Below are 19,811 nucleotides of genomic sequence, written 5' to 3'. Positions count from 1 at the left end.
TGGTTGGTTTGGCTGAGTTGTGAGACCCATCTATGGTTTTCTGCTGATTCCTTCAGAACACCTTCTTCCGATTCCTACAATGATGCTCTGCTGATTTTGGTTGTGTTCTGGTTGCTTTGCTAGCTTTTAGCAGTGGTTGTAATGATACTTTAGTGGGATTGTTGCTTGTTATGTTACTTCTATTCTGGGGGGGTTGTTGTAGTTGGTTCCTCTCCAACTTCTGACTCCCCTTTCCCCTTCTTTATTGATGTAATCCTTCTGTTTCATCAATAAAGCTCTTTTCTTTGCTGATAATATATATATATATATATATATATGTGGAGAAATCATAAAAAATCATCACCTTTATTCTTTTCTTTTCCTTTTCTAGTTTTCTGTATACCTGGGCCACTTGTTCAAATCTATGCCTCTGAAGCTTTTGCTTTAACGTGTGGAAGATATGTATAAAGTACCTGGGCCACTTGTTTGTTTGGTTTTTTTGAACATAGTCCTTGGACTTACACAATGTTATTTGGAAAAATTCTACTAATACTGAAAAATTGTTAAAGAAAATTATCCTGATAGGTTAATTGTGGTTGAATTGAATTTAAACTATACATTGATATTTTTAAAAAAATTAAATACATTATTAGAGCTGAAATATTTACAAGCCTAGCAACGGATCCACGTGACGCACATTGTTTTTTTTTTTAAACTTTATTTCAGGTGATAAAAAGTTAAAAAAAAAAATGAGAATTAAAAAATTGCATATAGCGATCCCCGGTTTACCCTTGTTGTACAGAGATCCGGACATGTGTCCGTGGATGTTAGTAGTTGTTATTATCTTGTTTACATCCTTTTTACTTCGTATTTGAGTTATAGGATGTGTTGGGCGGATTTGTTTCAGGTTGGTTGAGTTTAGAAACCAAAACTAGTTGCCCAGATTTTTGGCCTGTCCGCTCGAGCGGAGGTGTTGGCGCTCGAGCGGGGAATACACCCATCCAGTATTTCTTGTGCAGTGTTGTACGCTCGAGCGTGGGTTTGGCCGCTCGAGCGGGGTTGTGTGAGTTCCGCTCGAGCGTAGAGTTGGGAGCTCGAGCGGAGGCCTGGTTCTGCAAAAGTGCTGGGCGAGTGCATTCTGCGCTCGAGCGGGAGGTTGGCCGCTCGAGCGGAAGTCTGTGAGTGGCCGCTCGAGCGGGGTGTTTTACGCTCGAGCGGAGACCTGGGTTAAAGTCCCGAAATTGTGACTTTTTAAATCACTTTTTGCTTTCTATTCTCTCTCTTACTTTTCCAAAATCACCATTGTTGAGCCTCTCACTCTAGACTCTACCTTCTCTCTAGGTTTTGATCTAGTAGGAGTGATTTGCTCACCTTTGGCCTTTACAAAAAAGTTGTTGATCGTCGAGGCCTACATTTTAATCTGAAAATCACGGGTTTTGGAGCACGTTGGGTTTTGTCGTCTTCTCCTTTGGGACTCCGAATTTGATGTAGGGATATCCTACTCCTCTCTATGGATTTTGTCTTTAAATTTTGGTATTTTGAGATGTTGGGGTTGGTTTGGTAATTTTGTGAAAGTTTGGGACTTTTGTGTGATTTTACAAAAGTCGGGGTTTTATTCATAATAAACCTAGATGCATGTTTGGCATAGAAAAATGGAATGAATGTTAAATCATTGATGAAAATGGGACCTAAGGGTTGAAATGTTAATTATGGGAATTGACCTAATTACATTGTTTAATTAATTGAGATAATTAATTGAGAAGAATGAGGAAATGAAATGTTGATTGAATATCCGTTGTGCATTTATTTTCTGTTTAGAAATAACTGCTTTGGGCTATCGGTGGAGGATAGTCGTGATTGTTGTAGACAATGCATGTTGATTAGGCAAACTGAAACTAATCAAGTGAATGTGTCATGGAACTTGACGGTTGATTGAATACATTAACAATATGTATTGAGTGATTGTATATAGAACCAATGTGTTTATATACGTTATGTGTAGAGGAGAAGATAGGGGATGTACTCCGCGGTTTAGGGGAAGATAGGGGATGCACCTCTAAACCGGATAGTGTTGGGAGAAGATAGGGGATGAACTCCGTAGATACAGCTCATATGCTTGTCTAGAAGTGAAGATAGAGCTTATATGCTTATCTTTGTGATGTGTGGATATAGCTTATATGCTTATCTGTGGATATTGTGATTATACATATCTGTTGTAGAATGTGGATATAGCTTATATGCTTATCTGTGAATGTGGATATTGTTGTTATACATATCTGTTGAGTATGTGGATAGAGTTTATATGCCTATCTGTTGAAAAGGGGAAAACGAAAGGTAACTTGGACTTATAAGTCGTATGGCATAAATGTGTGATTTATGTGATTGTATCAGTGTTGGCCATCTATCAATTGCTAATATTTTAGTCATTGTTCATGGTTGGTTTAGTGTATTTCTACTGGGCTGTGGCTCACCCTATATGGGAACATCATTTTCAGGTACAGGAAGCATGCCACCTCCAAGGACGTAGCTTGGGAGGCTAGAGGCGGACATAGTGTAGTTGTTTTACTTTTGATGTATTACATGTAACTTCAAGCCAAGGGCTTAATGTGTATGAGTTAGTACTCTTTTGTTGAAACCAAGTGTTAACTTGGAAAGCTGTAAGCCCGTAGGGCATTTTGTTTTGATGTTAACATGTAATATTTATATAATGGAACTCTAATGTATAAAAGAATGTGGTTAGTTTGTATATAAATGCATGTCTTATCGGATGGGTTTAATGTTATTATTTTGAGGGCGCTACATTGCATATATAATTTTCATAGTAAAAATCATATTAAATGATGTTTGTGTGACATTGTTGCCAATCTAAGACACAACGATAGTTGTTTTGTCTTAAACTGAAAAGGATCACAAAAAATCACATTATTCTTTATTTTTTTTATCAACAGGATTTGACTTTTTCGAGACTCAAAATGAACTTTTAACATAGGCGTTTCATACATATATTTTTTTAAATAATTGTGTCTAATTTTTTTTTGGTATTTGATAGTACTAGTAAAAAAGTTACTTTTAATATATATATATATATATATTAAAATTTGAGCAAAATATACATTAAAGTTTACAATAAGGAAAATGACCAAAATAATTTAAATTGAAATATTAAACAAAAAAAGAAACAAATTGTAAAAAAATTACTTAAATAGCATTCTCCTAGCATTTTTAACTATAAAATTACTAATCTAGTTTGCATAATTCAACTTATAAGCTAAATTATTTTTTATGATAAAATTACTAATTCATTTAATCTTTTATTTGACATAGTAGAGTAAATGTAAGATTCACCCTCGCCAATCTTTTATTTTCTGTTGTCCAGATGCACCGTCGGGCATCACCCAAGCACCCATCATCTCTACAATCCAACATGATACCGGTCGCCACCCATCATACCTCTCACTCCATCTCCCTCAGCTTCATTTCTCTTCCTTTGCTTCATTTATATTCTCTCTTCCCGGTCAGTCCCTAATTTGAAACAGAAACATTTTAATTTTGAGATCTCAAATTATATATACATAGATTTGATTGTGAAACTAATATTGGGTATTTAATTGTAACATTCCAGACATCCAATAAAGACGTTGATTTTTGACTAATAGTTGATCGGAGTGCAAGACAAAAAGTGTGTAGGTGTGTATGTGTGACCATCGAGACAAAAAGTGTGTAGGTGCGTATGTGCGACAATCGGTGAGCCAACTTTGCTCTATGGCATGTGTGTCTCGAGAGTATATAGAACTTTAAAATCAAGAAGAAAGGAAGAAGAAGGTAGGTGCTATGCTATGGTGAACCAAACAGACAGTTTAACCGTGAGCGACCCTAGTTAAGTTGCTTTAGGATGTAAAATAATTGAATTAATTTTTTTTACAATTTTTTTTTATAAAAAGTTAAAAAGATACAATATGCTAAAATAGTTAATAAGATAAAATATCATTTCAAATTTATAATTATTTCATTTTTTTCTCACAAATATCACATCTAATTGTAAAAAAATTTTAATCTTCTTTCTAAATACAACTATTTTAACCTACTAAAATAATCAAAAATTAAAAAACTTACAAAAAAAATCAACTTTTTAGATGAGGCCCATGTGTCAGTGAATCACTGGTTGTCTGTAAAAGACTACCTTCACGGTAGAAAAATACTTGGGACCCTCTTTTTTTTTAAGACTCCCACAATTTCTTTTGGATCTCAACTATTAATATATGTGTGAGACTCATTCATGTATGTGTGGAACCCACACCATCAATGATTAAGATCCAAAAGAGATTGTAGGGGTCTTCAAAAAAAGGAGTCTCAATCATTGTTGCTTCACGGTAGGTATGACTGTGTAAAATTTAATCCCCTATATATAATCCACATATTTGGATTATAATCATTTACTCCCTCCGTCCCATAATATTAGTCACTTATTCCATTTTTTATTGTCCTAAAATATTAGTCCCTCTTCAAAAATCAAGTGCAAAAATAATATAAATTTCCTATTTTGCCCTTCTTTTAAATTCATAAATAATATAAAAAGTACAATTATGACATTGATATTCTCAAAAAAATGTACTATCAAAGGGTAATTTTGGAAAATTAACTTTTTTAAAGTACAATAATTGTACTACCAAAAAAGTTAGATTCTCCAAAAGGGACCATTATTTTGGGACGGAGGGAGTAATAATTTTAAATAATTGGCCACATTAATAAATTTTTTAATTTCTTTTGATAAATAACATCTATTAGTTTTAAATAATTTATCATATAAATTATCTATTAATTTTAAATTATAACTGAATTTTAAGAACTTTTAAATTTTACTGAGATTTTTTTTCATAAGTTAATATAATAATTAACAAAAATTTAGATCCTTTTTTTTGGGTCAATTTTTCGAAGCCAAAGCGATGGCTTTGCTAACTTATATCCAAAGTCGGCCTTGAGCAAGACTCATATTATTCTGTATAAATTTTCTGTATACAATTTTTTTTTTTGTTTTTGTTTTGTAGAACGTTGCCATAAAAAAATCTTTGTTAGTGGCTTAGCTAATTTAAATGGTAAATTATTATTTCCTTGTTGAACAAAAATGAGGTAGTGAGATTATAGGATGAGAAATGATGTATCAATTATTTTTGAGCCAGGCTTGTTTCAGTCTATTTTGTAGATTAAACGGTGTTGTTAGGTCTGTGAGGTTTATCACAGGTTCTGTTTTGATAATCTGAACCGTTAATGTATAGAGTTCGTTGAGTACTTTATCCCTGTAAAAAAAACGTTAATCGGATATCGATAGCTACTGGATCAAATCATATTTTTATTAATAATTTATTTTAAAATTATATTTACTGTTGACAGAAATCTGATCCGATCAAGTAGCTATTGATATCTGATCAATGTAATTTTTTTACAGAGATAAAGTACTCGATGAATTCTACATATTGAACGATTCAAATTATTGAAACAGGATCCATAATGAGCTCTCATGAATCTAACAATACACTCCAATTTGATCTCAAACTGAAAAAAGGCCTATCACTTTATTTTTATCAACATTTTTGTATCAGTATCAGGTAGATACTCATGATCAATACTTTGTTTGAAAATAATCATTAAGAAAGTAATCAAGACAAATAATATAATATTGTATAAGCGGTGATATAAAACATTAAAAATGAAAAAAAAAATAAAAAGCATATAGCAGCCCTCTTGAAGGAAATGACTGACTTTGGGAGATGAAGGCAGTGTTTGGCATACTATAAAGTAATATAAAAAGTCAAAAAAATTATTAAAAAAAAAGTTCAAAAGCATGGGGCGGTGTTTATATTCCAAAAATAAAGACAGTTAGTATATATAAAACTTTTTATGACTTTTAAGAAATATAATAGATTTGAAAGGATAAAATTAAAATTTTAAAAAGTAAAAAATATGATAAGTTCTTCACACTTTTATAAAAGTAATAGATAATAGATAGTAGATTTACAACCACCCTCTTTTGAATACTACATATAAAACAATATTGAATGACTTATTGCATTTGTGCCCTAATTTCTAAATCAACCACTTGTTACCATGTCCATTTTTGTACTTTATTTACAACTACTCACTCTTGAATATTATGCATAAAATAATATTGAAAGACTTATAGTATTTGTGTTCTGATTTCTAAATCAACTACTTATTACTAGATCTATCTTTATACTTTATTTACAACTATTCTGTTTTGAATAGTTTAATGATTTTATTTTTTTAAACACATTGGCCCATTGTCTCATACAGTAAACCTTTCATCATCCATGTCCTGAACCTATTGGTTCATACAATAAGTATTTTATTATTGTTTTACCCTTTGTTTGGTTCTAAGATTTATTGATGAAAAAAAGAAAAACCAAAATGAAGTCAGCAAAACCCTTCCAAACACAGCCTAAAATTTTCTTTATTTTATTTCGTTGGTCTAGGAAAATGAGAACAAATTGAATAGGCATTTTTTGAAAAATCCATTTTCTTGCTGGTTACCCATTAAGAAGAAGAAGAATAAAAATAGAAACAAGTGATTTATTTTTTCTTTCATTTTTGTTTCCCCCATCAAATCTATATCAAACATAGTAACAATGTTTATGGAAAATGTTTGAGGTAAACTAAATGTATAATTTTCATTTGAAATGCCTTTGGCAATGTTGGGTCTAGGGTGTTGAATTTCCATGTGTATCGAATTATGTTAGTATTGAAAGTATTTTGTGTATGTGTGTTAACAAAAGTATTTTCTTTCCCAAATCTCCACCCACCATTTTGACAGGCAACATTTTTTTTTTCTGATGCCTCTGGCCCCCAAAACTCCTTTCTAGTAGAAATCATCGTCCATACACACACAAACTTTCTCTACATCTTCTTGAGATCCTTGCCAACTTTTAACATGGATAAATAACAAACTGGTAGGTTTGAGAGAATGGCTTTAATTAGAGTAAACTTCCAGCGATGTGGATATGTATTTCCTTTTTTAATTTGACAATTTCTTTTTGAATCTATCCAAAACATGCTCCCAAGTCTGTACACTACTTGGATAAGCACCGAAAGGGAGAGACCTAACTACTTTAAAGGCAACTTCTCTACTCTGCATTTTAGCTTTTTAGAAGTTGCACTCATCCGCATTCACCCACAAATCATACTTTTATAGAAGTTAACATTCAGCCCAGATAACAACTCAAAGCTCTTTTCACATTCAACAATTCCTCTGTATTTTCTTTATAATAAATGATTGTATCATCTGCACAACTGCAGATGGGTGATATTCAAACCATTAGATCTAATATTAACCCATTCGATTAGATTTAATTGTTGAAATACTTTCCTATGCTTTTAAGCATGTGAAGTAGATACACCCAATTAATGTGTCGTCGTTTTATTGAAAGTCAATCTTAAATATCACTCCTCTCTTTTTGGTTCTCTTCATCAATAATTTCATTTGCTATAACCACTCAATCCAATATTCGTCTCCCTTGAATAAATGCTGTTAGGATTTTTATCCTAAAGAAATTAATGATTTATGTTTTGGCAATTCCTCTTTTGACAAAACTCATTTTTATTAATTGATTTCAGTTGTTTTGATTTTATTATTTTATTTTTTCTTATCTTACTCCTAATTTTCTAAATCAATTGTGTTTACTTTATTTTATTGTGATTAATTTGTTTTTATAATTATTTTAGTTTGTATCGTTTGGTAAATGTTGTAAGTTTTAAAGGATGCAATATTCGGTGGCTCAAAAGATGTTGGGTGGCAAAATTGTCAAAGAGAGTAGGCTACAATTTTGATTCATTTTTTAAGTCTAAAGTGGACAGACTTTGTGGATGTTTTTGCGCGTGGGGGACAAGCCCAAAGAAAGGGCTCCTTGATTTGAGGGAAAAGCTGGCTAAAAGAATGGAGAAATTCTGGGCAATGACCGCACCCGCGATTTGGCAAAGTCCAAAAATTCAACTCTCAAAAGTTTTGAAGTCTAAAATGGACAAACTTTGTGGATGCTTTTGCGTGTGGGAGACATGCCCAAAGAAAGGGCTCCTTAATTTTTTTTTGAAGGAAATAAAAAATACACAAATTCAATCTGTCCATCTTTCCAAAACTCCTCTGTATTTGCACGTATGCACAGATTGAATTTGTGTGTTTTTTATTTTCTTTTAAAAAAATTATTTTCATATAATTTTTTTTTGAATGAAGATTGTTTTTGAGAATTTCAAATATATATGATTTTTGTGTGTTTATTTCATCAAATTAATTTTTATATTTAAAAAATAATAATTTCAAAACATAACTAAACATAGTAATTACTTTTTATTTATTTTAATTTTTTTTATTAAATATATTTAATATTAGTCTCATTTTAAAGCTATATTTTCAATGATATTTTAATTTTATAAAATTAAATTTTTATATTAAAAATTATATATATTATGAAAACAAAATGAAAAAGACTAAAATAGTTTTTTAATTTTTTTTATAGGGGGGAGAGAGAGAGAGAGAACATGTGAGGGTAAATTACACTTTGCACCCTATACTTTACACAAAATTTCACTTTAGTTCCTATACATAAAAATTGTGACACTTAACCCCCTAAAGGGTAACTTCTGTTAGCCTCACTGTTAACAGAAGGGCCAATGTGACACTTGACCAAAAGTACAGGGGGTTAAGTGTCACAATTTGATGTGTAGGGACTAAAGTGAGATTTTGTGTAAAATGCAGCGGTGCAAAGTGTGATTTATCCTAAAAAAACATAAAATGATGTTTTTGGTGACTAAACAATTGGTAGCTAAAAAATGGAGTTAAATATTTTTTAGCGATTAAATAGTTAGTAGCTAAAAAAGAATTAAATGGAAACAAATCTTTTGGCGAGTAAATATTTAGTAGACATTTAAAAAAGAGTTTAGGTGACTAATGGTTTAGTAGCCAAAAAAGAAAAACACTTTTGGTGACTAAATATTTAGTGGCCAAAACATAAAAATTATATGATAGGCGACTTTAGTAGCTAAACAGAAAAAGTAGACTTTAGGCGACTAAACTATTTAGTAGCTAAACAACAAATTGGACTTTAGGTGACTAAACATTTAGTAACTAAAAAAAGTTAAATGAACAAAAAAACAATATTCGCGACTAAAACTTTGGTCGCCCTAGATAATTCAAGTTTTGGCAACAAAATTTTAGTAGTTGAAAATGTGATGTTAAATTAAATTGTAAGCTTTTGGCAACTAAAAAATTAATAGCCAATTTAGCTTATCAACGACTAAAGATTTTTTTTTGTCTCCAATACCTTTACTTTTGGCGACTAAAAAATTAGTTGCCAATTTAGGACTTTCGGCAACTAAATATATTTAGTCGCCAATACCTTCTTCGACAATCTTCCCGCGACAAAGCCGATGACCAAAATATTTAGTCGGGAAAACTTTTCGGCGACTAAAAACTGACTTTTGGCAACAAAAAATTTAGTCGCCAAAAGTGAAATTTCTTGTCGTGTTTGTATGTATTGGTTAACAGAAATATGATTGTTGTTATTTATTTTGTATGTTTTTTTAGTTTACTCTCTCTTTACCATCTCTCATCTCTGTGAAATTTCTCTGCATAAAATCAATGGAACAACTATAACTAGTGAGATTTTACTGACTTAAACTAGAAAACAATAACATTTCTCTGACCAAAGTCCTGTTCATTGGTTTTGGTTAATGAAGTTTCGCAAACTTTATTTTGTCGGCTAATTTTGTGTATTTTGACTGTATTTAATTAGTGAAGTTTTAGTAATTTTGTGAAATTTGTTTTGGCTTAATGAAATTTCACTGACTTTTCTAAGATAGTGAAAATTCAAATGACTTTTGATTTTGTAATTTTTAGCAATTAACTAATTTTATTATTATTATTATTATTATTATTATTATTATTTTGGTTTTGAATAATAAAATTTCATTATATGATATTTTAGTTTGCCGGAGAGTCGTCAGAGAATATCAGTGTACAAAGTTAGTAAAATTTCACTTTGGTAGAAAGTCACCAAAAAATGATCGCTGACAACCGATGGTGGTTATTGAAAAGTTATCGTCGGTGGCCAGAGATGTGGCAATAGCAATCGAAGGTGATATAATAATATAACTAGACTAAGGGAGTATTATCCGAGAAAAATAATATGTCCTTAAACTAACAAGCACAGTTTAAATATTTTTAAACTAATACAAAAAAATTTCTAAGAAACAGAATAAAAAAAACTCTTACTTTTTCGTAAATTTTTAAAATAGCTTTTACCAGAAATATTAAACAATGCCATCAGACACTAATTAATGGTGGTTTTTAGTTTAAGGTCCTTAATATTAAGATTTTATAAGATAAATGACATGCAATATTTTCATAGTAGTTAGGGTCTCTCAACATTTTCACGGAGAAATTTTGGCACAAAAAAGTTTTAACATAGAGAAATTTAATAATATTATCAAAGGACCTTAACTTATATAAAAAAAAAAATATCAAATCTCTTTTACTACCAAAAGTTGAATAGGGATGTCTCACTAATTTTCCCTAATTAATATGTGGAAATATCAAATTAGTGGGACTAGGACTATGCAAAATATTGCCCAATCCACTAAAATTGCACCGATTTGCATCAATCTGCACTGCTCTATCCACTATTCGCGATTTAAATTTTGAAATTTATAATCAGCCTTCGAAACCGCTTCTCTCTGCTATATATAGTTAATACATATATATTTTTTAACCTATAATGAAATATTAAAATAAAAATGAGCGTGAGAGAGATTTAATATGTGAAATTTATTACAAATTAGTAGTTATATATATGAAAAATATTATGTAAAATTAGTTTGTGTTATATATATGAAAAATATTATGCAAATTAGTGTTATATTTTATGCAAAGACTTGATAATCTGTTAGAATATTCTTCAATTTGTCAATCCGTCCAAAACCACTCAAATCGCAATTTGCCAATCCGCTGATCCGCCATTTGGTTTATAATTTTACTCTCAAATCGCCCGAACCGCACCGCGAACACCCTTAAGTGGGACAGTGAAGGATTATTTGCATTTTCATAGTGGTGCAATTTTACTGTGTGCATAGTTGTAGACATCCTATTTTGACTTATCCTAAGATTTTGGGCGCTTGCAAACCTCCCGATGATGAAACGGTGATTACTTCATCTTTAGAATATTTGAGATTGTTTAGAGTTGCCGTATGAACCTATTTTGGACAAAAATTAACTTTTTACAAAAATGACCATTTTACCCTTGGACCCGTTTTTAGCTGAAAACTAGCCGTCTGACCCCAAGAGAGACAGAGAGAGAGGGAGAGAGAGATAGGAAAGCCCAATTGTGCTTTGATCGATGACATTTCAAAAATTAGTAGCTGGTTGTATTAAAAACATTGATCGGAAGCAATTAGGGCTTACTTGGGCCATAAGCAAGCAAAGGTATGGGACCCCACACTTAGAGCGATCCTGGTTCTTCCTCCTTTGGTTGTTGTATCCAGACTTGGTTCCGTGGATGTCGGTTGTGGTTTATATCTTGTTTCCGTCCTTTAATACTTTGTATTGGAGTTATAGGATGTGTTGTGCAGGTTTGATACAGATTGGTTGTGTTTGGGAACAAATGGTTGCTGCCCAGATTTTGGTGTCTTCGCTCGAGCGAGACATTTGTCGCTCGAGTGAGCTCCTTGTTTTAGTTTCTTCACTCGAGCCAGGGTTCCTTCGCTCGAGCAAGAGTTGAGTTTTGTGTTTGGTGGCTCGAGCAAGAAGTCCTTCGCTCGAGCTTGCGTCTGCGTCTGCGTCTGGGTTTAGACCTGAGAGTTGCATTTCTTGGCTCGAGCGAGCTTTCCTTCGCTCGAGCTAGCGAGGACTATGTTTTGGAGTTCTTCGCTCGAGCGAGCTTTTCTTCGCTCGAGCGTGCTTCTGGGTTGCAGACATGAAGCTTCGAATTGTTGGCTCGAGCGAGGCTTTCTACACTCGAGCGAGGGTTCTTTGTGTCTGGTCGCTTGAGCGACCAATCCTTCGCTCGAGCGAGCCTGTGTTATATCAGTAGACAGCAGCGGGATTACACTTCGCTTTTTCATCTCCTCTTTTGTTCAAACCCTAGATCTGACCCTCTCTCTCTCTCTTTACATATCTTCTCTCTAGGGTTTCATCTATGTTTAGTGTGTTTCTACCCTAAGTTCTTTGTAAGAAAGATAGAGGGTTGTGTGGGCTTCGTTTTAATCTGAAAATTTATGAATTTGGAGCACTTTGGATTTTCACCATCTTCTCCTTTGGGCTTCTAATTTCGAGGTAGGGATACCCTACTCCATCTTATGAGTTTTGTCATAAACTTTGGTCATTTTGATTAGTTGGTATTGTTGGGTAATATTGGGAAAGTTGGGGTTTGTTGTGTAATTTATAAAAGAGGGGTTTTCAAATATTAAAACCCATGTGTATGTGAGACATTGGAAAATAGAATTATTGTTGCTAAATTGGTGAAATCGAACCTTAGGGTTGATACTGAGAAAGGGGGAAAAATGCCCTAATTATGGTAATAAATTAATTTGTATGATTGATTTGGGAAAAATGTGGAAATGTGAAATTGAGTGGAGAATAATGAAATTGGGAAATTATGGGATTGAATGGTGTAGTTGGATAAATTAATCGCTCACCTATGGAAAATGTTGATATTATATCTGTTTGATGCATTTATTTTCTATTTAGAAATAACTGATTTGGGCTATCGGTGGAGGATAGTCTTGATTGTTGTAGACACTATATGTTGATTAGGAAAAACTGAAACTAATCACATTGAATATGTTGTTGAAATAACTGATTTGGGCTATCGGTGGAGGATAGTCTTGATTGTTGTAGACACTGTATGTTGATTAGGAAAAACTGAAACTAATCACATTGAATATGTTGTTGAATATGACGGTTGGAATAATACATAAAATATGTGTATTGAATTGTCCTTGTATATGATAATTGTTTATATACTTGGAATATGTTTATTGTGTGGGAGGAGGTAAGGGATGTACTCCATGGTTTGAGGGAAGATAGGGGATAGACTCTCAAACCTGTTTGGGAGGAAATAGGGAATGGACTCCATTAATACAGCAAATATGTGTATCATTTGTGAAGTATGGAAGTGTTTTAATATGATAATGATGCATCAAATATGTGTATCTATCGTGAAATATGGAAGTGTTGGTATATGAGTTATAGTCTCATTGAATTGTTTGGCCAGGTTCTGAGCCATGTATATGAAATGATTTGAATAAGTAAAGGAAAGTGGAACGTAACATGGACATAATTGTCATGGAATTGTATTGTGATATAACTGGCTTATAAGTGTTGACCATCTATCAAATGCTATTGTTTTAGTCATTGCTTATATTTGGTTTAGTATATCTCTACTGGGCATTGGCTCACCCTATATGGGATATCATTTTCAGGTGCAGGTGACATGCCACCTCCAAGGACGTAGCTTGGGAGGCTTAGTGGCTGAGAGACCTTTTTGATTACTTTTTGTATTACATGTATATCAAGCCAAGGGCTTATTTTGTGCAGAGTTAGTACTCTATTTTTTGTAACCAAGTGTTGGCTTGGAAAGTTGTATGCCCGTAGGGCATTTACTTTTGTTGTCAACAAGTAATACATTCTGTAAGAATACTCTGATTTATGAAATATGACGTCACTTTCTTGTATTATAAATGTCTGTTTATGGGTTTATTTTGAGGGTGTTACAACACTTGTACATGCATGGATGACACGTGTACCGAGACAAGTGGTGCGTATGCACATGCATTGAGCGTGCTCACAAGCTCTATGCGTGCGCACTTCCAAATGTGGTAGAACCTGTTTTGAAAACACAATCCTGGTGCAATGTTGGAGAGATACAGCTAGAGAAAGTCCTCGAGCTTTCCCTCTGCCTATATAAGGAACCCCTCGTCATTTTCAAAGGGTTAGATTTTTGAGAAGTTTTTGTGAGTTTTTTTGAGAGCTCTCCACCTTCATCTCTTCTCCCCTTGCCTTAGCTTTGAAAATACTACCATTATAGTGACTACAAACACTTAAAAACAATATAAAGCTTGGAACTTAGATTATAATATGAAACCTTTCCTTGAGAGAGGCTTACAAGCAAGAGAACTCGATTTTTCTTGCACATTTTCTTCACGTGGGTTCGGTTTATTCAAACCAGTGGGTAAACTTTTATCTTTTATTTATTTCATACCTATTCTCTACCTATTTTCAATAGTTAATCATAGTTAGGATGCTAGTTTATCATTTCATCATGTGGTTTGTCTATTTTATTAGCTTTCTTGCGTATCCTTGCATGTTTTCATTATTCTCATTAGAGCAGCATGTTTAGGCTTATTCAATCATGTAGAAATCATACATTAAACCCGATTTGATTATTATGTAGTTTTAGCATTTTTACTCTTTTTATTTTTATTTTTTTTCATTTTTGTGCATAATCATCATGCTAGTAGCCTCAAGCTGGGCTTACGATCATTATTTGCATGATTAGTTGTATGTTAGGATCATATTTAATTTTATGAATGCATGTATGGCGCTTGAGTGGATATCTGTGTAAGTCTCCTTGTTCTTCATAGCATATGTGTGTTCTTTGTTGCATTATCTTTTCAATAAATCAAGTTAAATGTTTTTCTATGCAAAATTGGTTGTTTTGAATAATTTTTGTAAATATTGTTAATTTTAGTTTATGTTTAAGGCCATGGATCATTAAAAATCAATTTTTTTAATATTGAAAATAACTTTTTATGAAAAATACGACTTTATTCATTTAATTTAAAATAAATGATATGTTTTTTTTATTATTATTATTCAAATCACTTAGTTTTAGGCTTAAAATGACTTGTATGAATAATTAATTAATAAAATAATAAAATATAGAATTAGTAGAGACCAATCTTCGGATTAGGTAAAAGGGGTTGTGCTTCATTTAATGACTTGCCCCTTTTGTACCTTAGCTTCCAAACCGGTAATATCTTGTTATGACAAATAAGATTTTTAACTTAGTTTTCATCGTTAAAGATTTCTTAATTTCCCATAAAAATTAGGGCAAATTACACCAAAGGTCCTTATAGTTTTTCTCAAGTTTCATTTTGGTTCCTGTTGTTTCAATTTGAATATATTCGCCCTCCAAGTATTGTTTTTGTGTCAAATAAGGACAATTGTGGATGAGAGTTAAGTTTTTCGATGGAAAATGGTCACATGCATTGCACATAACTATCTTTTAGGGGCAAAAAAGAAAATATATATTAGCCTGTTGAGTTCATATATTCACTTTGAGTCACTTATTAAGTTAACTCACTCATCTTGCTTACCTACCAATTCCATATTACCATATTCATCACTTTACATGGCAACACTCAACCAGTACATGTTCCTCCTCTCATTTCCTTCACTTATAACCTCAATTTCCCCTCCATTTCTTTCGTAGATCAAACTATCATCCATCGATTCATTTTCATCTTGCTCAAATCACCTTTTCTATCCTCCTTGTGCAAACCATTCCATAACTCCTCTTTGTACAAATGTCACGCCCCGTATTTTATTACTCGGATAACATTACCAATATTCATTAATTAAGTCCATTTACAAATGACAATTCATCATTTGATGAAATGATAAATAATTAAATATACATGTTCCCTCTTGTTACATAACAATGACATTTACATACAAATAAAAGAAATGCCCTGAGGCTTACAATAAATAAGAGAGCGTTGTCCTTTACAAAGCATAAAACTCAGCCAAAGAAACAATTAAAAAGCACTGCGGATCATCACCACTTATAACCATGTCAAGGTAAAACCTATTGTTTGATCCTCAAGTTCGAAAACAATCCTTGTATACATGTACAGGTAGGGGGTGAGCAAACCACTAGCTCACCAAACAATCTCATATTATAACATTAAAACACCTGCAGGTCCAGCGATACAGTGATACCAAACAGATATATATGTATATAAAGTCATATCATGCCATAACCTTATGATTTTATTGCCTAATTCCTTAAATCCAAATTTAATTAATTAACCACACTTGTTAACATAAATAAATTAACATACTTCAATGTCAACAAGATATTCTTTTCAAAATGAATGTGATGCCAAGCATTATATCTTAATTCGTTTTATCTCAATTCAAGATTCATTTTCGTTTCATTCAGACAACCAACCTGAGTGTACAACTCAGTTGGGTCATTAACTAACATAGCCATTATACAAACACTTCCATTTTCCATTTTACGAAAATTTCGGCACCCATGTATACGCGCAGTTTTTGGGACTTTTACCCTAGACACACAAGCCAACTTAATTTAATGGAGTCCATCCTCTCTCTTCTCCCAAACATGGAGTACATCCCCTTTTTTCTCCCAAACATCATACATTTACAATGTATTAAAGACATAGCCATTTTCAATGACATTGGATAAGAGATTAGTTTCAATTAACCTAATCCTCATGCAATTTCTACAACAATCATAGCTATCCTCCACCGATAGCCAAAACAATTATCTCTAATGTAAGAATTAAAAGGATAACAACATGGGTATATATAATCCAACATGCAACCATTGTGACGCCCCAGTTCTACACCATTGGTTGCAGTCAAGGGAGAGTCACTAATGAGTCTATGGTCAATAACCAGTAAGATCCCAGATCACCGGAGGAGTTAGATTAGCCTCCCTTCTAAGTCCAGCTTTCTTAGGCAGCGCACTACCCTTTTGACAATTCTTAAAAGGTATTGACACAAGGTCTCATAAGCAACGATAAGGTTCATACATGTAAATATTAAAGTATAAGTGCATAACAACCACGAATGTCCTTAATTTCAAAAGCTTGTTCTATTACATTACATCCCAAAAGAAGCTTAAATCTTCACACGAGTCTTACAAAATAACAAAAGGAAATTTCTAGCCTTCCTAAGATAGCCAAAAGTCTTCGAAGGTTTCCGGCTCGTCGTCTCTCGCTATAAGTTCCGCTTCGTCACCTGGCATGATACGCCGTGAGCTTTGAATGCCCAGTAAACACATACACACCCCACCCCTTTTTCCCAGTCCAATACACAATCACAATTATAACATCAAGTAGTAAAGCATGATACTCAAATAAATAAATAAAGGGTTGAGTTAGATTGTTAGCAACTAGAAATCCCCCAAAGAGATTTCGTTCTCCCAACCACAAGAATCGGACGCGGATTATTCGGTATGCCCTCTCTTTTGCTGCTTTGTTGCAGAACTAACCTCGGATGCCTACCAACGGTTATATACTGCGTAGCGCCAACCGCAGGGCCTCAAAAGAGACGGTAAAATAGGGCCTTACCCGAATCCCTCCTTACACCAAGCTACCTAGGGTTCGAATACAACCGCTCCGTTCAAGGGTTCCGAAAACCACTTGCGCAAGACTTCTAACTTTCGAATAGGGAACGCATCCCAACAATCCATATATCACATATTCTCATCTTTTCATGACTCAAGTGCTCAAAAACCCTATACCCTCCCAATTAGGTTTCCCGTTGAATTAAATGTTTTAAAACAAGGTTAGTTCAACTTATAAGACAATAATACCCATATAAGCATGCATTCTTAAGATGAGAAAGGTAAATAACATAACCACAACACATATAATATCATGTCAAGATATGATCATAAGCTAATAAGCAATCTCATGAACTCAAGGGTATAAAATATCCACACATAATAAAATTTCCAGATTTAGTATCGCATAAAGATTAAAATGAAAGGTCTATTTTAGATCCTTTTACCGGACTTGGTCTTCCTATGGTTCGTAGAGAATTTGATCTAGTTTCTAGGACATTTTTCCAAAATGGGATTACTTTTCCAGATTTTAGGTTATTTAGAAAATAGTCCAGCGCTGTCTAGAATCTGTCCAGATCCGTCGACCGTTACGAAAACTTGATTTTCTTGCAAACCGCTTAATGTTTTTCGATGAAACCAATTTTAGTTGAAAGCTAACTCCTTAAGGAAGGTTTTGACATAAAATATAGGTCCAGAATATTTTTGTACATGTTTCTAAAATTTTTAAAAGTGGGCTGCAAAAACAGATTCTAAGATGGACTGTCCAAAACAAGAAGATTTATGAGAAAAGGGTTCCACCAAGGGAAAGTTTTCATTTATTTTGTGAAGAAAACATGCTAACTAACATATATTTACTCAGAAAGTTTGCTTGAAAGCGTGCCCTTGGAAACTTGAGAGATTGGTAATAAAAGAAGATGGTTTTGTGCCAAAATGGGAAAAATACAAGAGAGATGGAATCAATACTCAAATCTTAGCATTTTTAACATAAGAACTCCTTAATAACAGATCTGAAAAACATTATTTAGAAACATGTATTGAAAGAAGGAAAATGAAAGAGAAGGTTGTGTTGTGGCTTACCTACTAAGTTTGCACAAGAAAGCTCTCTTCTTCTTCCCTCTCCTTCTCTAGACTTCTCTCACTTGCTCTCCTCCCTCTCTCTAATAGAATATGTGTGTGGATGAGTGTGTTATGTGTGTTTGAAAGCTAGGGGGTGTGTTGATATTTACAGGCAAACTTTTGAGGCAAAAAGTCCTAAAAGCCCCTTAGTTGGAAATGGATGGAAAGGGTGGGTTTTGTTTGGATTCTAAGGAAATGGAAGGGATTTGGGAGGCTTGGTCAATGATTTAGGCAACACTTAGTTAAAAGGGAACTAGTTTTGAAACTTGCACCCTAGGTCTAGGTCATAGGTTGGTGGTTTTTCCTAGAAGTTTATGATGATGTTTCTTGGAAATTGGTTTCTCACTTTCTTCTAGGAAGGCTAGCCATAGGAAGGGTGAAGGGAAATTTCTTTATTATTTTATGTCCTAGGCACATTCCTCAAGGTGTATATATATATATATATCTATCTCTTGATGATGGTTTTTATGGTACAAGGTACAAGTACTAGTTTTGGGGTAAATTTAGAATTTAAATAAAGTGTGAGGGCTTGGAGTTAATTTCTTGTGTTGGGACCCTACTTAGGTAGAATTAATTAAATTTAGGTTAGGGAACCTAATCTGGCTAGGAAAATTCCTGTTTTGAAGAAAAGAAATAAAATAAATAAAAATGCTAACCGACAATATTTGAATTAATTCAAGTAATCGAGGGCTTTAAGAAAATAATTCAACATTAGGGTCTTTAAAGAGAATACATTTTTCAGGGGCCTCACAACCATAACTTGGAATCCCTTATGATTCCCGACATTTTGAAACAATCCATATTCTACATTTATTAAAAACAAATTTTCAAGACTTATATAATTTTCCATTAAACTCAACATTTTAAAGGAGTAACCAATACTTGATATTCTAAAAGTTTCATAAGTGTTTTCCAATCAAATTCTCAAATTACAATTCAAATATCTCATATATGAATTTGATGTTCAAAAACAACATATTAGCATACACCAATTATTAAAACTATTTCCCAATTGTTTTGTCTCACATAAAACCTATAGCGATCCCGATTTTTCTTCGACCTTCATTGTGTCCCGGACTTGGGTTCCATGGTTGAATATTGCATCCGTGTCTTGTTTTTCCCCTTTCACTCTTTGTAATTGAGTTTTGGAACTTGTTGGGCGTGTTTGGAATAGGTTGGTTGTTGATTGGTTTAGATTGTTGTTGCTTAGATTTTGGCCTCTTCGCTCGAGCGAAGTTTCTTGCGCTTGAGCAAGCCTTATGTAATTTACTTATTCGCTCGAGCGAGGTTTCTTGCGCTCAAGCGAGGTTTGAGGGTCTTCAGGTTTCTCTCCCAGACGTA

The sequence above is a fragment of the Camellia sinensis genome, chromosome 2 (genome assembly GCF_055761805.1).
Source record: "Camellia sinensis isolate YWXY chromosome 2, ASM5576180v1, whole genome shotgun sequence".
In the NCBI taxonomy this organism is placed as follows: Eukaryota; Viridiplantae; Streptophyta; class Magnoliopsida; order Ericales; family Theaceae; genus Camellia; species Camellia sinensis.
Note: the sequence above shows the minus strand (reverse complement) of the source record.